The 15,949-nt window shown below is 37.4% G+C and overlaps 1 protein-coding gene and 2 non-coding genes across 5 annotated transcripts in view; 1 reads left to right on the forward strand and 2 right to left on the reverse strand.

Moving 5' to 3' along the window:
• The window catches only part of LOC129764285 (uncharacterized), a 54,932-nt gene that overhangs the window by 16,385 nt on the left and 22,598 nt on the right, over nt 1-15,949 (reverse strand). The gene's annotated exons all lie outside the window — the stretch shown is intronic.
• On the reverse strand, nt 31-103 carry Trnaa-agc (transfer RNA alanine (anticodon AGC)). The gene has a single exon. It is a non-coding gene; the product is annotated as a tRNA-Ala (tRNA).
• Nucleotides 404-476, forward strand: Trnaa-agc (transfer RNA alanine (anticodon AGC)). The gene has a single exon. It is a non-coding gene; the product is annotated as a tRNA-Ala (tRNA).

Genomic DNA, 15,949 nt, shown 5'->3' on the forward strand with positions numbered 1-15,949 from the left:
ACCCGGATGATCTCATTAAAACAATAATCCTGGAGATGCCGGGTATCGATCCCGGTACCTCTCACATGCTAAGCGAGCGCTCTACCATCTGAGCTACATCCCCTCGGTTGAATTAAGACCGGTGTCGCCGAATTTGTGGACATTTATTCAATTACATTTTGCTTTGTCTTTGAACGCAGTGCTGCACACGGTCTAGTGCTTTCACTTTTGTCGTTGTCTCTCTATAAACCCCACCCAACTACCCGTGCCAGTTCAACATATTAATGATTTCGACTTGTTGGCTCATTGGATTATTTTCGATCGATTCTTGACTTTATGATGTCCCTCCGGGCGATATTTTCTTGGAGATATTTCAATGAAGTTTAATCATGACAACATAGGTGCCGAAGTTATAACCATACAAGGGGATGTAGCTCAGATGGTAGAGCGCTCGCTTAGCATGTGAGAGGTACCGGGATCGATGCCCGGCATCTCCAGGAGATTTAATATTTTATGTTCGGCGACTAGGCACCACAGGGGAACAATTTACATGAAGTAAAACGTAAAACTTACATGAAGATTTCATATCAAACTTTCAAAATTTGACGGTTTGTCGTTCAGTGAACGCCGAAAAAAATTGCATTAACTCTTAGTCAACAACACTTTTTCTAAACGAATCTATGTGTCTAATGGAATATAACTTAGATTCGAATGAAATTCAAGTAATACCAAAACGTTTCTATCATTCGGAAAAAAATAAATTGGATGAAATTTAAATTGTGAAATTGAAGAAAAAGTTGTGGATTATACCCGCGATATAACCGCAAGGTGGACGTAGTACTACCGTTGGTTTAGTAATCATTAGTTTGAAGTTGCATCTGAGTCAATTCTTAATGACTGCATTAAAGGATATTTTGAAAATTTGCTGAACGTTCTTCTTATGTGCGAGTGGATGATTATTGATTAATTGATACAGGGACATTAGAGCGCCAATGTATGTATGGGAAAAAAAGTGACCTTCGAATTTTCAAAGCGAGCTTGATTAAAAATGTTGATTCCCACCAAAAACAACCCTATACAAAATATCAGCTCAATCGGACTTCAATTACTAGTGTCGCACAGCCGTCAAAGTTTGAGTTTTTTGAAAACCGAAAAATCATCCAAGGGAGGAGTAAAGGAAATCGGGGTTTTCAAAAAAAAAAAAAAGTTTTGATGCCAAATGTCTTCAAATTGCATGAGATCTACTGTCATCTCGAAAAAAAAATTGTCAACAAAGCGACACTCTGGAACTTAGTTGTTTTTTTCGGAATACGAGGCAAAACGTTTGGTGCAGGTTGCCAATGAAAATCGTCATATCGATTTTTCATACGCGACTCCCTGCGAAATGTTGATTTGCACAATGAAATACCCTATGTGTAAATATTAACTCATTCGGACTTCATTTGCTATTGTTGCAGATCTCAGAATTTAAGTTTTCTGAAATTCGCAAAATCACCTAGGGGAAAAGATTTTTAGAAAAAAAATTGATGCCGAATGTCTTAGAATTGCATGAAACATCGAGATTTACTGTTATCTCGAAAAAAAATGTTTTGGTTTAAAATTGACTTTTTGGTAATTTTTTTGTCTGCATAATCGATTTTTTTTTCGAGATAACAGAAAGTCTCGACGTTTCATGCAATACATTTTAAAACATTTTTTTTAAACCTGATTTCCTTTATCTCCCCCCTTAGGTGATTTTTCGATTTTCAGAAAACTTAATTATTATTTTTAAACAATAATAAATGAAGTCCGAATGAGCTTATATTTTCCATAGGGTATTTCATTGCGCAAATCAACATTTCGCAGAGTCCCGTATGAAAAATCGATATGACGATTTTCATTGGCAACCTGCACCATACATTTTGCCTCGTATTCCGAAAAAAACGAAGTCCCAGAGTGTCGATTTTTGACAAAAATATTTTTTTCGAGATGACAGTAGATCTCGACGTTTCATGCAATTTGAAGACATTTGACGTAAAACTTTTTTTTTCGAAAACCCCGATTTCCCTTTCTCCCCCCTTGGGGGATTTTTCGGTTTCCAAGAAACTCAAACTTTGACGGCATCGCGACACTAGTAAATGAAGTCCGATTGAGCTAATATTTTGCATAGGGTTGTTTTTCGTGGAAATCAACATGTATAATCATGTTGGTTTTGAAAATTGGAGATGGCCATTTTCATTGGCACTCTAAGAGACATGCATAAAATTCAACTCTTTCGAACTGGTTAGTGGCCCTGAAAAGGATCGACGAGTGGCTATATAGAAGCAACTGAAGTTGGTTGATACATGATTATTTTGTTCTCGTGAGAACAATACACGAGATTTGTGCCTTTTTGCCAGTATGCACCTTTTCTTTTAGACATTTACCGCCGCTACAGAAGATTTTATATTTGTTCCACCTTCACCATTTTATATCTCGGATGTATGGAACCCATATGAGCTTCCACACCAATCTACTCAAAGCTTTCGTGAACATTCAACATTGGCACTGTTGCTTTTGTGATACAAGCCGGTTTCTTTGACATAGCGAAATATATAAATATATATTCGAATTATCATCGATACTTCGTTTTCGTTCAGACCGACAGCTGTATAGAAACGGGATCGAAAGAGGGAGAGCTAAGTGGATTTCAAAATGGGCCCCCGTTTATACACATATTTGTGTGATTTCAATTTATTGGTTGTCGTACCACTCCGTTTAGCCGATAGGGATATTAACGCTCAAAACCAAGCACCTCCAACGTAACGCTCTCGTACAAAAATGCAAGACGTAGTTCTACGTCAAAAAGTGTAATTGAACAGTTATTTGGCGCGACACACAACGCGCCATTGTGTTCCAAACATATCTTGAAGTATGCAAATGCTTTATCAAACGTTATGCTTCAAACGTTATTGAGCCATTTGAAAATAAATTATGAGCCATTTGAAAATAAATTCAGTATAAACAAATTAAGTCTTATACAGGTTTTGTGCTGAAAATATGCATTCTCCTGCCGCAACAGATTGCAGAAGATTACAGTGACGGGCGCAAAGAAAAATTCACTCTAATACAAAACGAAATTGGAACAAAACTTATATGTTTTTGAACTATACTTTTATATTTTATTTATTTATTCTTCGAATAAATAAACCATAAGAATATCTTGTTATGTATTTGAACGGGCACTCCCTAATCACGAAGAAACGAAGAAACGAAGAAATATATTTTGTGAAACAACCTACCGAGCAATTGAAAATATGAAACTTTATCTAAACGAAAATATTCATTTAATGCGGGAGAGTGCAGTAAATATAGAAACCGTTTTCTATGATTTCAGTGTTTTAATGATACTCTACACCTAAAGTTAATTTTTAGCACATGTTCTGGCATCCCGATTTATTTAATTAAATGAGCTGAAAGATAACATAAAATGTTCTACAGAGAAAGATATATTCTCGTTCATGTTCTTCTTTATCGTCTTAGAAAACACCTTCCAACTTCATTTTATGATGAGGTGTAATATTATCACGCTCCTTTATAATAGCGCTGGCAGCTATATGGATAGCGTGGTCGTGTAAAGTAACTTTGCATTCCAGCCGGCCTTGGATCGATCTCCATTGACGTCGGATGGACTTTGGACTTTTTTTTTGCACAATCCCAAATGAAAAGAGAAAAGAAAACAGAAAGAGATGTCTGCAGGCATACATACAAACAATTTTTATAGAAATTTCCTGATATTCCCACATTATAATATAAAACCATCATCAGATACTATTTTTGTTCATAATTTCTTCACCAGTTGCAAGATTGGTGTTATTCTATCACATAGATTACACATTTAATAAGAAAAAGTTAGTTTTCATTCATAATATTTATTTGAATATGTGTTTATTCCACCTGAAAATCTGTTCCCTTCCCAAATCGAATACACGAAGCTCAATGCAGTCAACGCGAATACATATGCTGGTCAGATGTCGTGTTTGTCAATGCATCTTTCATTCTCAACACACTATCGACAAACTGAAGCGAAGCTTACGTTGCAATATTTTGCTTCTCCTGCACTGTATTTTGAACGAGAAAATACCCGAAAATATGGCAGCAATCTTTCTTGTCGTCATAATTTCATGTAAGATTCGTTCCTATGGAAACCTAGCACTTGGAAGCAACGTTATCAACTTAACTCTCAGCAATACAATTACTGCTTAGTGTCTACACCCAAACTAGCGTTGGCAGAAAACATGTCATCTTTGGCAGAAAAGATGCCATTTCCTGTGCATGAGATTCAAATGCGCAAAGAATGAGCTATTTTGAAAGCTTAAAAATGGTTTGTATGTATGCGAGCAGACATCTCTTTCTCTCATCTCTCATCTCATTCTCTTTCTTTTCTCATTTCATTTGGAATTGTGCCAAAAAAAAAGTTCATACGATATCAATTGGGATCGAACCAAGGCCGGCTGGAATGCAAAGCTATTTCACATGACCACGCTATATATATAGCTGCCAGTACTGTTCTATACAAGCGTGATAATATTACACCTCATCATAAAATGAAGCTGGAAAGTGTTTTCTAAGAGGATAAAGAAGAACATGAACGAGAATAGATATCTTTCTCTGTCTTGACCGTGTATTTGGCAAACTACAGTGATAGACTTTCGTTTATTCATTTGCTGTAGTGATAGTATATTTAAGTGAATTTTATTGAAAGGACGTGCGTCACAATCACACACACACATAAGGCGGCATCGGTGGATATAAACATTCAAACGTCGTTTTTTCCCGAGACATACGTTTAGCCGCAGAGCATAAAAATCGAGTTTTCGCATATTCACCAAGCCTTTATCTGTGTTTTTTGAAAAAATGATTGGGAATGTTCAATTTACAAGATACATATTAGATGTGCAACGTAAGAAGTTGGTCAGATTAATGATTTACGTAGAATATAAAGAAATGGCGAAAGGTATTCTATTGACGGAAGAGGGGCGGAAAATAATAAAGATATTCAGTGAACAAAAGTTTTCTAATCGCTCGATCGTAAAAAAAAATTGGTCTATCTGAGAAAGTGGTACTGAATTTCTTTAAATAGTGCCAGAAATATGGGATATAACGACCAACAAATAGAAACACCAAAGTTACTTAGCGTCTTAAAGGTCGAATAAGACACGAAGCAACCAGGAAACGATGTCCTGCTTATACATTAAGGCAGAATCGGTTGTTCCAGTAACGAAGAGGCATATTGCGCGCATCTTGAATGATTCATCAAACATCATGTGGAAGAAACTCCAAGGAAAGCCGAAACTGACCGCCATCCATAAGCAGAACTATCTCATTTTCGCCCGGCAATACATGGAATGGAAACTAGAATGAAGAAATGTTGTATTTTCCGGCGAAAAAAGTTCAATTTGGATGGTCCGGACTGTTACAGTTGCTATTGGTTGTTATTTAAGTCAACGGCATGTCGTGAGATCGGAGCGAAACTTTGGGGGCGGAAGTTTGACAGTGTGGGGAGCCGTTTCCTATCACAGCAAGCTTCTCATTCGTTTCATTTTCACCCGAATGAACTCCGAAAAGTATCTTCAATTACTGGAGGATGCTTTGATTGGCCATATTGAGCTACCGAGGATGTCGATTTTTCAGCAGGATTATGCATAGATCTACGTTTCCAAGCAATCGAAGGCATGGTTTGCCGAGAAGGACATTCCGCTTCTTGAATGACCTGCTGGCAGCCGATTGCAATCCCATAGATAACCTATGGAGAATCTTGGCTGAGATGGTCTATGCAAACGGATGACATTTTGACAACAATTCCAGTCTCAAGGCAGTAATTCAGGAATGTTGAGCTATAATCAATATGGCAACACTTTAAAAGCTGTCTGACTCGATGCCAAATCGAGTTTTCAAAGTGATCCGAAATGGAGGGGGACATACTTAATATTAGCTACCGATTGGACTCGAAATTGCCGCACAAATTTTCTTTTATTGAAATTTTAGGATGCGGTTAAACGAATGTCCACCCTGATTCCACAGATTTGAATTACTTAGAAAACAAAAAGTGAATTTATACTTTTTTTGAATTCGATGAAAATAAACAATTATCGTCTTTTATAAGCAACACTGTACAAAGAATTGACCTATTTTATAAAAATATTGTCTACCACTGTATACGAAAAGTTTTCATATGCTTTCGTTCAGATGTGTCTCCTGTTTCGCTCGCTCATATTGGCTCTAGCATATTTATTATACAAATGATATACACGTATTGGGGAGTAGAACATTTTCTGTTATTTTTCGGCTCATTTAATGTAATAAATCGGGATGTCATAAAATGTGCTAAAAATATACTCTGGGTGTAGGAACGTTTGTACCCCCGAAGAAGAAAAATGCTTCATGCTAAGGAAAAATATTACTCCAAAAAGAATCGGTGTTTCAGTTTTATTCCCAAGCGAAGCTTGTTTCGAGGCATCGGAATCTCAACCGAACACTAATGAAAGTGTCGCAATGAATACCTCGTTCAGAATGTGAAATTTTCCTAGGAACGTCAGTGTTATTTGAAAATAAAAAGTGTAGCATACACATCCCAAAACATCGCAGGTCACGCAACAAGAAAAGGACAGGAAAGAATGTAACGAGAGACTGAGTTAATGCTAATGTATTCACACTCAAAGGGGAACGAATTTCTCCAATTTGTTTCCAAAATTCTTAGCAAACCAGAATGCTTCGAAATATCTGTACGTCAGCGAAAGTTCATTGAACGCAACCCTGCGCAAAAAATGAGGAAAATATTTGACACGTGTTACACAGCGTGGGGATCAAACAAAAAATGCCGCGTTATGACACACGCAAGCGTTTTATGAGGAATGAGTTATTGTACAATTGAGATTTTCGCTTTCTGCGGGGAATTCTACTGCAGCCATCCAGGATAGCGTACAATCGCGATCTTGTTGAGGGAATCCATTTCAAAAGCTAGGTGATTGTTGGGGGGACGAGAGCTGGGCGCGGAAGTCCAATCTCCCCTATTCTCTATCAACGAACGCGTCAATTCAGGGGATGGAGTGAATAATAAAAACATCGCTGAGGCAGACTCATACCATGTCCTAGATACTTGAATGAGAACACATTAGTGAATGCTGGAATGCACATGAAACCCGTAGCTTATTTCTGTTCGCTATGAATGTTATGGATATTTTTTCATCAACTCGGGAAACATTTGTAGCCCAAATACCTGTTGACAGGAATGTTGTTAAACATTCCCCAAAGCTCTGTTCTTTAAGTTCTGTAGGAGAACACATAAAGGTCATAGCTATATACTCGGTTGAATATTTAATGCTATATATGATTCTTGCGTTCACTGTTATATACGAACAGCTTTGGATTGGAAGTTCGACAGGACATATCATAACATCGGGCGAAGTACCAGACGGTATGAATTATTTGTTTTTTGATTCGACGCCAACAAAATTAATCAATACCGCCTAAGCTCCTATCATCACCATCCTATTGGTTCTACATATGTATGATGAATGAAAACTGAAACATGCGTGTTTAATTAACCGCAACAACAACCAATTGTAAATGCGTAAACGTAAATGAGGGCTTACGCTTCTGCCCAAGCACCTACTGGAAATGGGCAGTATATTTACCCATCAGCGGATTTCAGTGTCATGGTTGGGCGCAATACATAGTTAACTGTCAGAATTTGCTGTCGTTGGTAAGATACAAGATACGAGAGATGGGAGCACTTAGCACTTCGTCTTCCGCTTTGGGTTTATTGATTACGGAGAAGGCGCGCGCATACCAACACAATGTCGCATGGTTAGCGTTATGAGAAATGAGATGATAACACAAAACCACAGCAGCGGGGGGGAAATGACGTTCGAGTTACTGGTAGTTTTCGAGCAGCGTGCCAGGGATGCCAGATAGCAACTTGTTGCCTCATGCGAAAAAATTCGAACGTATTTTGTCTTTAATCTTATCTATTGTTTTCGTTTTTTCTGCGTTTCGCGACCGCTCAAAACCACTGAGGAGTTGAAAACTTATTCTGTCATCTGGAACATAGAAAAAGAAAAGTTACATCGCAATAATACTCTTTTTCGGTGAATTTATGAACCCGCAGTTTTTTGGCTTTTGAAAATTAGAACAAATTCAATGACATTTTATGTGTTTAGCTTCCGTGGTTAACATGATGCAATATCGTGTGTTCTCATTGTCTGGTCGTTTTTCGGTCAACGCAGTGAATCAACTGTTGTGCATATTTCTCGGTTCGACCAACAACACGATGCTAGAACGGTTTCGCGAAGTATACTAGTAATCAACTTTTCGAAAAGTTCTGTAGTTGTAGTTCATCAAACATTAAATTGGCTAAAACAATAAAACTTCTGAGCGGCTGTCAATATCTTCCAATAAATGGATTGTTTGAGATTTTTAATAGAGTTGAACGACGACTGAAAAGCGTCGTATAAAAAAATAAATTGAATTTATTAACACAGTCTTGAAGGATTCTTAAACACTAGTACAAAACTAGCCATTTTCATTTATATTCGGATCAATTTCACGAAACTGTTACGATTTTAACGAAACGATTTTTTGCAATCTTTTGGCTTCCTTCTGGGCGTCTTAAAAAAATTTATTCGTTGAGGCGTCCTGATTTATTTTTCACTAGCTGACCCGGCAAACTTTGTCCCGCCGAAAATTTGTGTTTTGTTATCAATACCTTCAAACATTCACGTTTTCTTACTATGAGCAAGTTCATGGGTCCAATCTTCTATTCGTCTCCGTTGAATTTACCTTTTACTATAAGATTCTTAGTATTTCTAACAAAACTCATCATTATAATATCAGATTATTTTCAGACACAATTCTCGTTCAAGATTTTTCAACCACTTGCAAATAACGTGTTTCTCCGTTACATGGAATAAATGTTTTATACAGGGTGGGCCATTTAAAGTGGAAGCATCTGGCAACCCCATAACTTTTGACAGAGATGTCAGATTAACAAATGTCATACCGCGTTGGAAGCGTCATTTCAGTACAATTTTAACCATGGAACAATACACACCTAAACAACGCGCTGAAATTGTTCAGCTGTACATTCAAAATAACTTCTCAATTGTGTTAACGAACCGTGCGTGGAAAAATAAAAATAAAGTTAAAACATCGCCTGGAGACAACACTATACGTCGATTATATGCCAAATTTATATCGTCTGGTAGTGTTGGTAATGCCAGTCATCTGTCCAGACAACGACCAAGACGTTTCGACGAGAATATTGATGCCGTTCGAGCCAGTGTTGCAGAGACTCCATCGACATCAGGTCGCCATCGTTCGCAAGAGTTAGGCATCTTTTTATTGCCATTTGTTCGTGAAAATGAATTGGACAATTACTGGTTCCAACAGGACGGCGCTACATGCCATACAGCGGCTGCCACGACCAAATTATTGCGCGAAATGTTCCCCGGAAGATTAATATCGAAAAACGGCGATTATGACTGGCCACCGAGATCACCTGATTTGACGCCTCCTGACTTTTTCTATGGGGATATTTAAAATCCAAGGTATACACTGGTAAACCAAGAACCCTGGCTGCGCTGAAAGACAATATTCGACAAGAAATTGCTGCCATATCGGCCGAAACATTGGGCAAAGTGATGGAAAATGCCGAAAAAAGGGCACATTTTGCGGTCAAGGCCAGAGGCGGTAATTTACGAGATATCATAATCAAAAAGTAATTAGAACAAATCTCCTTGGACCAAAATAAATGAATTTCAAAAAAAAAAAATTTAAAATTCCACTTCTTTACTTTGCTATTGCAAAAACAAATCCTTCCACTTTAAATGGCCCACCCTGTACAGAAAATATGACAGAATAAAGACAGCCCTAAATCGGACAATTCCTTCCTCGAGTTCTGCTCTTATCAACACATCCGGCGATCCTTTTTTTCTGTATAAATAGAAGAAGATTTAGGAGTGGGTTTCATCACATTAAAATCCATTTTCAGTTTCGAACAAAGATCAATTCCGCTAGCGTAAACATCAAATGGACTATGGTACTTGTCACAATGTAATTGTAGAACATATGGGAATTTAATTTTCCGAATTTTCTCTTTTTTCTTCAGAGTTTTCCGAAAATTTTCATTTGTCATGTTTGGTTGGAATATTTTTGGTTGAAATATGTGTAATATTTTAATGGGACCGCTCTCCATTCCAGAGGAGGGAGGGTGTCACACCACCATAGAAACATTTCTCATACCCAAAAACCTTCGTATCCCAAATTGTGCTTGATTAGTTCTCGATTAATGCAGAAATTTGTGTTTCATTTGTATGGCAGCACACCCTTAGAAAGGGGGTGGAGAGTCTAACCATCATAGAATAATTTATTGCACCCCAAAACCTCCATATTTGCCATATTTGGTTCCATTTGCTTGATTAATCCTCGAGTAATGCAGAAATTTGTGTTTAATTTGTATTGCAGCCCCCTTAGAGAGAGGGGGGTGAAGAGTCTAACCACCATAGAAACATTTATTGTACCCTTTAACCTCCACATGCCAAATTTGGTTTCATTTGCTTGATTAATTTTCGAATAATGCAGAAATTTGTGTTTCATTCGTATGGCAGCGCCCCCTTAGAGAGGGGGGTGGAGAGTCTAACCATAATAGAAACATTTATTGCACCCTGAAACCTCCACATGCCAAATTTGGTTTCATTTGCTTGATTAATTCTCGAGTAATGTAGAAATTTGTGTTTCATTTGTATGGCAGTCTTTCGGGAACATCTTCTTCTTAAATGGGAGTAACGTTACTACTTCGCCGTTTCAACGTAGTGTTACTTGCGTCATTTTTACTAGTACTTAGTTGAGATTTCTATGCCAAATAACAAGCCTTGAATGTGTTCTGAGCGGCAAGTTCTAGAACACGTACGACCACAGTGCATTTCGGAGCAAATTTCTTTGACGAAAAATTTTCCAAACCAGACCCGTCCATTCTTTTAAGGCATCCAATTTTTGTCCACCAATCCTACACAAGTTCGTTTTTTGAAACTGTGATTTTTTTCCGAAGTAATTTTACTTCTAGGGTACAGAATTCATTCTGCAGATTCTATAAATTCGTAGAATCATGGAAACGCTTCTAATTCAGCGCTGGAAGAGAGAGATAGCAGATTGTCCTGAAGCATGAACATAGATAGAAGCATTGCATGGAGCACAAATTTGTTCTTCACATCAAGCTGCACAGATAGGGGAGATGGGGGTAAGACGGCCATGTTAAGGAAAACTTCAATTGTATCTTTGGAAACTCATGTTTTCATAAATTTAAAAGCAGTTTCTTACAGTTCAATATACTGGTTTTCGAAATAATTGGCCAAATGTTTTATAAAAATGTGTTTTTCCATGTTATTTACTGAAAATAAAACAATCCGAAAAGTAGAACATTTTTATCGGTGTGGGTATAATGGACATGTAGTGGGGGGATATGGACAGGTTCATAATATACGAAGCGTAGAAGTTTATCGCTCGCGAGAGGAATAATTTCACTCTCTCTCAGTGTTTGTGCGTTCAGTAACTGAAATAGAACAAAAAGAGAAAGCAATTTTAAAAAGGAGTTCAATATTCTTCCCTTCACGTTCCATCAAGCATTGGATGTGATTATGGAAGTGACAGTTCATTCAACCCCCCCAGTTCAATTATTTCAATAATTTAAATTTACCACCTACGAATGAATTTACATTTCCGTACATACCTAATATCGCTTCTCTGTCAACTCACAAACCGAAATATAATAATCAGCGAATTCAATTTTGCAATTAAACCACACAAAATGCTTAATATCGGAGCCACAGTTACATCCACACGCGGAATCATGTTCGATTTTCGGTTTTTGTTTCTCTTTTCCACTTTTGATCAGTATTCATTGTCATAGGATGGTTTAAATATTATAGAATAGCATGCAGAAGGGTTTCCCATCAACAAAAATTTGAAATTCATAATACAACTATACAAATCAACCACCTGTCCATTATACCCCCACTGTCCGTCTTACCCGCGGCTCCCCTACGTTTTGTTTTGTTTTCATTCATACCAAGAAATGCATCTCTAGTGATTTCAAGTAATAATACTTACGAGATAAATTTCACAGGCGGAAAAAATCTGTACCAATCTGAACTTTTTAACGAAAATCTGTAATCTTTCCTCTCCAGCTAAATCCGTACGTGTGGCAACACTGGGTGTGACGCTAACCACTCGGCTACGGGAACATATTTGGGTACAAATTGAAAATAGGAAAATCGGCCACATGTCAAACATTGCCCAACTTCAAACGCTTATTGCTAAGTCATTAGGCTAAGCTGATGGATTTACGAGACATTTGCATCAAACGATTTGGGTACTCCCTTATAAGGTAATACAATGAAGAAAAATATATATTTTATAAAACTAACCATCGAACAATAGAAAAATGCCACGAATATCCCGCGTTCTGATTGGTCAATAGGCACAAGCAATCTGTTCTCTTCCGATTACTGATGCAATACGAATACTGGACTGTGCATTTGGTTTGAACTTCTGCTACGGTAAGTTCCACGTTTTGATTGGTCTAATTTGCGCCTCCTCAGTGCTCATCTCATTCCCCATTTGTCATTTTGTTGAAACAGATGTTTCGAATCCACAATGAACCATTACAGATAAATTTGATTTTCAAAAGAATGTCCAAGCACTGAAGCCATGCAAGAGTATTCAAATCGAATCCACTTTCAAACACATGTTGAATTATGTAGTGTAAAAATTACATCGCTCAGAAAATTTGGGCTGCAAAGGGAACTCTAGCATTTCATATATCATAAAAGCTTCAAATCCATAGCTTATCTCAGGGACTATTGTGCAAGATGTTTGTTGACTCGGAAACCACCAAAAATCTTCTGTTCTCGTACAAAACAGAGGCCATCACCTCGGGAGTATTTTCACCGCATGGATCGTCCGATAAATATGTTGAATAGATAAATTTGAGTACTTTGGAAGTGCAAATAATAACGTGTTCTTATTTGTTTATATCTCAAAAGAATGATAATAGTTCGGTCATAATCGTAGCTGTGACAGGTGTCCTGTTTTTCAACTCCGACCAGATGGTATCTGCACATAAGAAAGTTGCAACAGTTACAACCAGTGTTGCCAATGTTCCAGTTTAAACAGGATTCTTCCAGTTTTTTTTCCTCGATCCAGTCAAACAGTTAACCCCTAAATTCTTCCAGTTTTTTCAAATATTGTCCAGTTTTATCCAGTTTTTTATATGGTTGCTTCATTTTACCTAGTTTTTGTAAAATAAATTCACGATTCACTACGGTTAGCGCGCAGTGCGTTTGGTGCCTATCCAAGCAACAACGTGCTACAATGTCTTTGAGTTTATATAAATATTATATGTTCTAGGTCCTCCTAAATATTCTGTAGTTCAGGCCAATTGACCTACCATTTCAACCACGACTGGTGCAATGTTCATTACTTACCCAAAATAGTTCATAGAGCACACGTGCTATGCTGGCTTTCAGTTTATATAAACATCAGATGTTATAGGTCCTCGAAATTATTCTAAAGTTCAGAAAATCGAAGGGTCAATGTGTTCCATTAACTTTAATTGATATGATATGGTCCCTAATTCGACGGAATGGAAATCCGACAATCTCCGAACAACATGCGGGAAAGATTATCTTTAGGTAAACTGAAAAGGAATACCTGTACAATTGATTGGACCGGCTACACTATTATATTATCTATCGCATATTTTTGAATCGAAATACAATGGCAACGATGGAAAGTTAACTGTGGGAAACCTGAGAAGGTAACCTAGAGAACTCATCTAAAATCAATCGTCTCGACTATATCTTATGTTTTTCATAGCGTAAACACTTTATAGAACTCCATTCGCGACGGCGGAGAGTTATGTTTCTTCCGTGAGTGCGAAAAAGATAGCAGCAAAGATGGTAAGAAAACACAAGCTCAAAAAAAAAAACCAAATGTGTAAATTCGAGAAGGAAAAGAACAGAAGATTAGTTAAGTTTTTAAGCAGTGATCTATAACCTGAAACCGTGTACGTCAATTAATCACATTGTCGAGTAAAAAAGCAGGAGATTTTTCAAGTTTTATCCAAATAAAACCGAATTTTCAGAGATTCTAGAAGAAAAGATCCTTAAATATTGTTTCATTGTTTCATGCACGTCAATTAATTACATTTCCGAGCAAAAAATACGAGATTTTCATGTTTTATCTAAATAAAACCATTTTTTCTAGAGGTTCTAGAAGAAAAGATGCTCAAACATTGTTTCACAGTAATGTTCGAGTGGTGGGAAACGTTATTTTGATCTGTTCGTATGGTTTATTAATGGTTTATTTTGCTTTTTTTCTGAACTACATATAAATACTATATGAAGCTTCGATGGAGATTATATTTATCAAACATTGGAATAAGGAATAAATCAAAGCCGAACTTCTTAAAATAAAACTATTTCACATGATCCAGTTTTCTTCCAGTTTTTTTTAAGAACAATCTTCCAGTTTTTTGAAAAATTTTATTGGCAACCCTGGTTACAACACAACCTGGAGGTGCCCGGCTTGAGTTATTGATGTGAATGCGGAAAAGTACGCAGCCGAATGCCTTGCATTGAGGGTTTTTCGGTACCATAGAAAGCAGTTTAAAAAAAAACATGAAAATTGCCAAAACTGAAAATGCCAGCCGAAACAGCGCACATGTACACTTTTGCGCTGTTTACCCCCACATGCGGGTTAAGTTCACCTACAGGCAAAAGCAAACAAAATATACTGAAAAACATACATAGAGTCAAACTAGTCAAATACAACTTTTTTTGTGTCATAAACTTCCTAATTACTGCAATGATCGAAATTCTAATCAGCGGAATCACATTTTTTCAGATTGGTGACGAAAATCCCAGATGTTTCCTAATTTTTCCTGACATTGTTTGAATAGCCTGACTTTCTCTGATTTTTAAGGTTTTTCAGGTAGTCAACACCCAGTAAACCCTACAGATTTTGCATACATGTGTGCAGATCGCTGGGTGTTCAGTCCCTGAAGAGAAGCGAAAACTGCATCGCACGCCAAACCCCTTAGTGATTCATTAGCCAGTCAGAAATGCAAAAAAAGTAGCGAGAAGCAATTAGAGGCAGTGCTGACTGGGGAGCGCGGATCGCCCCCGAGTGCACGATTTTAGGGGTGCTCTTGGAAACTCTCTGGGAAATGATATTTTAGACTACGTTGATAATGCTGGATAGACAAATAAATGGATAAACAAATCAATAACCAATGTTCGAATATATACACGGTTGGGTTTGGAAAATTCCAGTAAAAATCATGCTTTCCAAATCGCTCCTCCTCCTCCATATTATATACCGTATGGAATTAACTTCTAATGTATCAACAACATTAGATAGACTGAGGGTGGCTGTGAACTGCTGTGTCTGATGGGTATTTTATTTGTCGAGATTCTCAATTATCACTTCATTTGAGAGCAAACTACTTGGCTCAGATTTTACGATTTTATTAAACTCTGTTATTGTTTGATTGCGTTATTGCTTGTGCTCCCTTGGCCGAGTGGTTAGCGTCATAACTAACATGCCGGGTGTTCGGGTTCGATTCCCGTTCTGGTCGGGGGAATTTTTCGTCAAAGAAATTTCCTCCGAAATGCACTGTGATCACACGTTATTCTAGAGCTTGCCACTCAGAATGCATTCAAGGCGTGTTATTTGGCATAGAAATCTCAACTAAGTACTAATAAAAATGACGCAAGTAATACTACGTTGAGACGGCGAAGTTCCTCTAGGAACGTTAGTGCCATTGAAGAAGAAGAAGATTTTTTGACAATTTATAATATCGTTCTCAAAGGTCCTCGGCTTTTATTGGGAAAAATCGAGCCCTTTAGAAATATCAGAACCAGAAATTGTAGTCTGTCTCATTTCTGCACTTCTA

The sequence above is a fragment of the Toxorhynchites rutilus genome, chromosome 2 (assembly GCF_029784135.1).
Source record: "Toxorhynchites rutilus septentrionalis strain SRP chromosome 2, ASM2978413v1, whole genome shotgun sequence".
NCBI lineage: Eukaryota > Metazoa > Arthropoda > Insecta > Diptera > Culicidae > Toxorhynchites > Toxorhynchites rutilus.